Source organism: Triticum dicoccoides, chromosome 1B, assembly GCF_002162155.2.
Source record: "Triticum dicoccoides isolate Atlit2015 ecotype Zavitan chromosome 1B, WEW_v2.0, whole genome shotgun sequence".
NCBI lineage: Eukaryota > Viridiplantae > Streptophyta > Magnoliopsida > Poales > Poaceae > Triticum > Triticum dicoccoides.
In genome coordinates this window covers 167,502,572-167,510,702 of record NC_041381.1, presented here as the reverse complement: position 1 = coordinate 167,510,702, position 8,131 = coordinate 167,502,572, and the positions used below count along the sequence as shown (strand labels likewise).

The 8,131-nt window shown below is 48.8% G+C and overlaps 1 long non-coding RNA gene across 1 annotated transcript; it reads left to right on the top strand.

Moving 5' to 3' along the window:
• Positions 1–6: 6 nt before the first annotated feature.
• LOC119326080 lies at positions 7–1,488 on the top strand. The gene is made up of 2 exons (XR_005157802.1): positions 7–764; positions 855–1,488. It is a non-coding gene; the product is annotated as an uncharacterized LOC119326080 (long non-coding RNA).
• Positions 1,489–8,131: the final 6,643 nt, after the last annotated feature.

Sequence of the window (8,131 nt, the reverse complement as noted above, 5' to 3'; positions counted from 1 at the left end):
ATGCCGCCGGCAGCCGAACCTCTGGGGATCCCCTCTACTTCCTTCTGACCCGGCGCGCCACTGCCTTGCCCAGTCCCAATATACCGCTCTCCGCCGCCACTGGAACCTACTGCCGGCCACCTTCAGATCCGGCGATCCCCGGCGACACGACCCGCCCACCACCTTCTCCCGTATGCGGATCCGTTGGATCTCGGGCTCCACTCCCTTCCCCCAACCTCTGCACGGCGCGGGTGGCCGGTGGTGGGGAGGGCCAGCCACCGTGCCCTAAAAGGAGCTCACCACTGAGGCAGCGCGATTCATCCTTCGGCCGGGCCGACCGGATGTGCGTCGCCTTCCTATCTTCCACTTCTGCAGGTGACCACTGGCCACCCCTCGCCCGCTGGATCCGGCCATCATCTCCATGGGGGGTGGGTGTGCAGGCGACTAGCGGATTCGCCGGAGAACACCACGACGAGCAGAAAAGAGGGCCTCCACCCCCAGCCCCATGCAATTCGCCTGATGCGCCCATGCAGTGCGGATAGCCTTCTGCTTCCTCCTCCCCATGTCCGGGCACCCCCGCTACCCTCGCAGGGTAGTATGAGCGCTGGCCGCCACGCTCCCCTGTCCTCCGACCTCTCTCTGCCAACGTCCCTTTGCTCAACTCCCGGCGAGGTCCCAGGTGCCCGCAGGATGAAGTACAGACAACGACACCGTGCAGTTCTTTACATCTCCCCTTGTAATTTTGTGAGCTGCAGTAAGGAATCGATGTTCGGCTCGATCCCCTGGTGCCGCTTGATTTTTTTTGTGTTGCAGATTTTGCTGTGTAGTACTCGTGGAATTGCAGCTCACAAAAATTCTTCTTTGCGTTTTTTCAGATTTTGGATATGTGCGGACGTGCAGTACAGTTCCCATGAGACGCAGCTTGTTTTCGCCCAAGGTCGATGATCATCAGGGCGAGAAGGAAAAGCGGGAGGAGTCCTAGCCACCCCTCACTACAGATCGTGGAGCCATGGTCGAGCAGTCGAGTCTGCCTGTTGTTGCAGTCCGTCCCACGGGCACCTGCAATATGCATCGCCCCCACCTGTGTTAAGCTTGGGCTCCCCTTGGATCGAGTTGCCACCGGCGAGGTTTCTTCCAGATGCAGTGCGGCAACGCGGAAGCGTGCGGTTCCATGGCAATCTTTATGCAGTTTGATTCAATCTCCTATAACCTTCCACACCCCCTCGTCCGTCCCTGGAGCAGCGCGGGTTGGGTGGTGCAGTGCACTGGGACTCCGCGTGCAGTGCATAAGTGCATAAGACAACATGCGGTTTTCGATAATTTTGCACTCGGTTGGAGGCGCGGGAGCGTGGATATGCACTTATGCACAACCGTGCCCCTCGTTGGGATTTTTTTGCCTGAGAGGACAAAGACAACGTGCGGTTTTCGATAATTTATGTATAAAAGTTATGTGGACTCGTTTGAAAATTGTTTACAAAAGAAGCTCATTTCGAGTTGTGTTGCGGCTCATTTCCCTCGACCATGTGGTTCGCTTCTTCGCAAGTGTACAGCTTGCCAATGTGGAAACCCAAAACTCCAAACAGAAAAAATAAAGAAGAAAATGCAGTGCTAAGATGTGTTAAATGAAAAAATGGTAGAGAAGCGACAAAAATAATAATGCCGTTCACTTGACCATTTGATGTGGTGTTAAATGAAAAAATGGTAGAGAAACGACAAAAATAGTAATGTTGTTCACGGTGCGGTTTTCAAACTGAAGCAATGCGGTCGGTTCTTTGATGATGTTCATCTTGTAAGTGCAAAAGAAAAATTGTTACCGAAACGACAAAAAAATAATGCGGTTCATTTCCCTATACTTTTGCGATTCACTTATGCCAGATGTGGAGTCCGATCCACTTCCTCGCCTGAGAAAATTTACGTGTAAATAAAAGAAATCATGAAGTGCGCTTGCTCATGCGATGCAGTGCGGTTTTTCATCTGAAGCAGTGCATTCTTCTGTCTGATGCAGTACACGCGTCGATTTTCGTGTCGCGAAAAACGGAGTATCCGTATTTTGGTAATTTCAAAAGTGCTCTTAAACCGTAAGGAATTAGAGAGAGCGTTCTACATGAAAAAGTTGTGCCTCGTCGATATCTTTCCAACGGAGTATCGTTTGAATCATTCCGATCAGTGGTTTGTAAAAATTTCGCAAAAAACGGCCGCTGCCACTCATCGTCCGCCACACGATTTTCAAAATTAAGTTAAAACCGTAAGGAATCTCAAAACCATTGCAACATATGAAAGTTGCGCCTCGTTCGTAGCTCTCCAACGGCGTATCACACGCCTCGTTTCGACAAATGGTTCAAAAACTGGAGCGAAAACAGTGCCGAAAATTTAAAAAAATTTAAAAAACAGAATTCCGCGATTTAGTAAATTTGAAACTGCTCTTAAACCGTAACGAATTAGAGAAAGATTTATATATGAAAAAGATGCGTCTCGATGATATCTATCCAACGGCGTATCATTTGCTTCATTCCGACAAGCGGTTTAGAAAAAAATGCGAAAAAACGCTTGCTGCCACTCGTCATCCGCCGCACTATTTTCAAAACTGCTCTTAAACCGTGTGGAATCTCGAAAAGTGTTCAACATGTCGAAGTTGCGCCTAATTCATAGCTTTTTAATGGTATATTACACGCCTCATTCCGATAAACGGTTAAAAAATTAGAGCGAAAACAGTACCGAAAAAACACCGCGTGCAATTTTTTTCGACACGAAGTTCACTAGTCTCTATTGCAGTGCTCGTCGTCAAAATGATGCAGTACGCTTCTGTTGAGCGTGCAGTGCCGAAGTGGTGTGCAGAATAGTTATTCTGCTAATATTAGCAGAATAGGGACGGGGAGGGGAGGCAGCCTGACGCACCACATAGGTGGCCGCGCCCCCTCCCTGCCATATTTGGACAAGGGGGAAAGGAAGGAGGGGGCAGGGGAAGGAAGTAGGAGTCCTACTTCACATTTTCCTTCTCCTTCTCTCCTTTCCCTTCCTCCCCATATGGCTGGCCCTATAAGGGGCGCACCAGCCCCTTGTGGGCTGGTGTGTTCCCTCACTTGGCCCATTAAGCCCATATATTTGCCGGGGGTGCCCGGAACCCCTTCCGATGACCCGATATGTACCCGGTCCCTGCAGAACACTTTCGGTGTCCGAATACCATCGTCCTATATATCAATCTTTACCTCTCGACCATTTCGAGACTCCTTGTCATGTCCGTGATCTCATTCAGGACTCCGAACAACATTCGGTTACCAAATCACATAACTCATATAATACAAAATCGTCATCGAACGTTAAGCGTGCGGACCATACGGGTTCGAGAACTATGTAGACATGACTGAGATACCTCTCCGGTCAATAACCAATGGTGGGACCTAGATTCTCATATTGGCTCCTATATATTCTACGAAGATCTTTATCGGTCAAACTGTTATGACAACATAGTTATTCCCTTTGTCATCGGTATGTTACTTGCCCGAGATTCGATCGTCGGTATCCACATACCTAGTTCAATCTCATTACTGGCAAGTCTCTTTACTCATTATGTAACACATCATCCTGCAACTAACTCATTAGTCTTTTTTGCTTGCAAGGCTTCTTATGATGTGCATTACCGAGAGGGCCCAAAGATACCTCTCCGATACTCAGAGTGACAAATCCTAATCTCGATCTATGTCAGCCCAACAAACACCTTCTGAGATACCTGTAGAGCATATTTATAATCACCCAGCTATGTTGTGATGTTTGATAGCACACAAGGCATTCCTCCGGTATCCGGGAGTTGCATAATCTCATAGTCAAAGGAATATGTATTTGACATGAAGAAAGCAATAGCTAAGCTAACAAATGGGTCTTGTCCATCACATGATTATCCTAATGATGTGATCCCGTTCATCAAATGACAACAAATGTCTATGGTTAGGAAACTTAACCATCTTTGATTAATGAGCTAGTCTAGTAGAGGCTTACTAGGGACACGGTGTTTTGTCTATGTATCCACACATGTATCAAGTTTCCGGTTAATACAATTCTAGCATTAATAATAAACATTTATCATGATATAAGTAAATACAAAACAACAACTTTATTATTGCCTCTAGGACTTATTTCCTTCAGTGGAGGTAATGATGAATTAGCCATGAAGCACATGCCCTTGATGCTTGAAGGCTCAGCTAGGGCCTGGTTGAATCAGTTGGCCCCTGCTAGCATTTACTAGACTTGGTTCGAGTGTTTATGAAGACATTTGAAGGCACTTGCAAGCGTCCTGCTGGGCTGTCTGAGTTGCAACATTGTGTCCAAAAGCCGAATGAAACTTTGAGAGATTACATCCATTGTTGGACTACACTTCACCATCTGGTGGAGAATGTTTTAGAGCATCAAACAGCCTGCGCTTTCAAGGAAGGCGTACGGTACAGAGAGCACACACTGAAATTTGGTCCCTCCGGGGCCATGACTTTGAATCGGATGATGGAGATAGCCACTCGGTACGCGAATGGAGAAGAATAAGACCAAATCCATAATGGCAAAGGGAAGACAGTCGACCCCAACACTGGGGGCAGAAATACCAGTTGGAAGTAGAAACGCAAAGCTGAAGCCACAAGTTAGGCTGAAGCTGTAGTGGTGAATACCCAAGGAAAGTTCAAGGGAAAGCCCAAGGGACCATGTATACCCAAGAAGATAAAGGACCAGTCGGTCCAGGATGTCCTGGATTTACCGTGTGCCATCCACAGGAAGAATGATGAAGAGGGCAACTTGATTTTTGTGGCACCCCGACCCAGAGAAATCGGAACGCCCCGTATTCCAGCCCAGAGATCGAGGACAAGTCTTATGGAATACGACACTGCTTAGCATAGAACAAATCAGCTCTCTATTAATACATGAATATGATTACAAGGTCTCTGATATTACAATGAATAACATCGGTACGACGACACTATGCCATCCTCAGTTGCTCTATGCAAGCAGTAGAACAACATGATGCAGCGGAAAAACTTCTAGTAGCGGAACAACGACGACGGTGGTGAACTCCACTCCGTAGGGACTCTAGCTGGAACGCTTATCCAAGCTCGCACGAACGAAAACTACGATAAGCAAGCAATCAAATCCGGCATGACCTGCAAACTGGTATGACACGCCAGGTCAGTTCATTGAATGTACTTGCAAGCTCACAATAACCAGAAGCATTCAAGACAGACAACAGCTTGTCAATTACAGGTTAAGCAAGAATTATGATGAGATCATCAAAATAACATGGCATGAACAACATAAACATGATACAGCTATAACAATATGAGCATGACATGACGATACTAGCATGCAACATGATGATACTACATGCACCACTTATTCTGCTCGGGTTACCTGGTAACCATCACATGCAGCACTTACCAACCTCGGACATCACACGATCATCTCAGGATCAAATCAAGCTTGGTATAAACAATACCGTAGTGATCATTAAATGACCACAAGGAGCTTGATCTTTACCCATGATTCTCGCACAACATCACGAATATCCAACAACTCGGTATCCTCGATACCACGGTGATCATTCACGGATCACAACCATGACCAACACTTGGTCTCAATCGGTGATCTTTCCGGCGGTCACAACCAACTTATCTCATCATCGAACCGGGGTTGTCATTAATCAAGTTATTATTAATACTGTTGACTCATAGTGTGACTGACACGAACTAGGCCCTTATCCGCGGGTGCGACTATCGATATATTTAATATACACTCTGCAGAGGTTAGTACACTGTACCCACACCATGGAACCCATGGCCTCACACTCCCATTCGGGTGGACCAACGACGCTCCGACAAAACCGATCTACTGCCATGACACTCTCTCGGCCACTCCGACTCACTCCCCACTGGGCTAGTCCTCGGTGGCCCCGTGTCTACCAAAGACACCAACGACCACCGTCGTGGCCAAAACAATAAACCGTGCCAAACGGGGACATGTGCACATAACAACAACAACGAGCACACATGGCTTATGTCCGCCTACTTGATCAGGGTAGCGCGCGCCCATAACCTTCCCTCGTTGGAGGCACCGGCGAGAGGCACAACAATAGACCCAGTTAGGACCTTCCCATAAAGGTAAGCGTGGTTGCACTGGTCAACTCGATAAGGTGGCACCATGACTCAGCCAACAGTTGTTCAAGTTCAATTTAATCCGGTTAAACTTGAATGCAATATGCTGAGCCATGATAAAATAACATGATGCAATTACAAAGCATGAGCATGATAACAACATAAGCATGAGAGTACATCATAACTATCCACCATATCAACAATGGTTCATATCCAACTAAGCATGGCATAATGATGAGCATGAATATTACAAGTACAACACTACTCATAGCATAACATGACCATTAGCATCAACAATAAATACCATGCAAGAACACATCAATAACATTACCGAGTAATCACTTAACCAACTAACAGCAAAGGAACACTGCATATTAACGATACTCGGTAACCGACGTTAGTCATGCACCAAAGAAGATGACCAACCCAACATGTACTACTATCAAGCATGACTAATGAAATTAATACTAGCAAGTAATTGATAACAATAGAGTGCAAGATAACAAAGCATGCCGGTAACCACCGATCCATAAGCATAACCGAAATAGCGACAACAGTAGCAAAACAAACATATAGTTATTTAAAGATTCAAGTTGAAAACCAATGCTACTACATGGCTATGATGCAAATGATGGTTTTGGCTTGCCTGAGGGTGGCGAATACTCCGGGAAGTAGTGCGGTGAAACCGCGGAACGAAACGCCGGACGGTTCTCCCTCGGAGGGGGCTGATTAGAGGCAAGGGCAATATGGTCTTTTTAACAGTGTGAACACTTTATGAAAATGGTACCAACAGAAAGAGCTCGACGAGACGAAGAAGTGAGCGTTGGTTTCACCTCGATCGGAGTTACGGTTGCGGAGTTATGAGGTGTAAAAGTTCAGGGACTTTTCTGTGAATATATCTTCAGCAAACACGTCTTTGAGTGGATAAGGCAGAAGTGTAAAATGAGAAATACGCTTCCACTTATCCACATGGACCTGGGCCTTGGGCCACTTATAGGCGGGTCCCACGAGCAGGGGGAGGGGCCAGGCTCGATCGTCTCCTTCCTCCCGCTGGCCTGTTCTCCCGTGAGATAGAGCAGAGGCAGGGGAGCGAAACGGCCAAGGGGCCGGCCGGCTCAGGCGCTCCCCGGCCGAGCAAAGGGCACCGGCGGGACCGCGGGGCCGCGGTGCACCTGCTCCAGGAGAGAAGAGGCGCGGGGGAGGCCTGGAGCGAAGATGACGAGCGGCGACCGGAGATGTACAGAGAACGGGCGCCGGCGATGGAACGGGCCGCTCTGGCCACCTCAAGCCAAAGCGCGGGCACCAGACGCTTCAGGGCGACGCTGCGGTACCGTTCAAAGGAGAAAGGGACGCCGGGGAGGAGTGGGGGCGCGGTGGTTAGAGGCGACAGGAGGAGGACAGTGAGCTAGCGATGGTGAAGGTGTTCGTCGAAGCAGGGCACTCCGGCGAGGGATGAGGGGTTCGGGCGGCTCTGTGGGACTAGGGGAAGGCCGTGTACGTGGAGGGAAGGCTAGTGGGGGCCTGTGGTGGCCAGAAACTAGCGAACTCTGGCGACCACCGAGGAGGAGCGACGAACTCCGGCGAGATTGGGCGACTCCAGAGGGCAAAGGGGGCGAGGGAGGGGCTTGGGAGGTGAGGGAGGACCTCAGGCACGCTTATATAGCCGAAGGGAAGCCTCTCGAGCATCAGAAGCGAGCTCCTACATGGATCTAATGGTGGACAGTGGCGGGGGGCGGCACGGGCATGGAGCTAGCGGCTCATTTATGGCGAACCACGACAAGCCATCGACGAGTGAGGTGCAGTCGATTACAGGGAAGCACCAGGACACATTGAACGTCGAGACGAGGACGGAGCAGACGAGCACATGGGCAAGAACCAGCCAGAGCACGAAATGTGTGTGTCGCCAGCGTGACCACCACGGGCACTGGTGTAAATGGCACGTTCTGGCCGGGCCGACCATGTCCAGTACATAGACTGTCGTGCCCGTAGTCAAAATGAGAAAATAAATCGGTGTAGGGCCAAAGAAG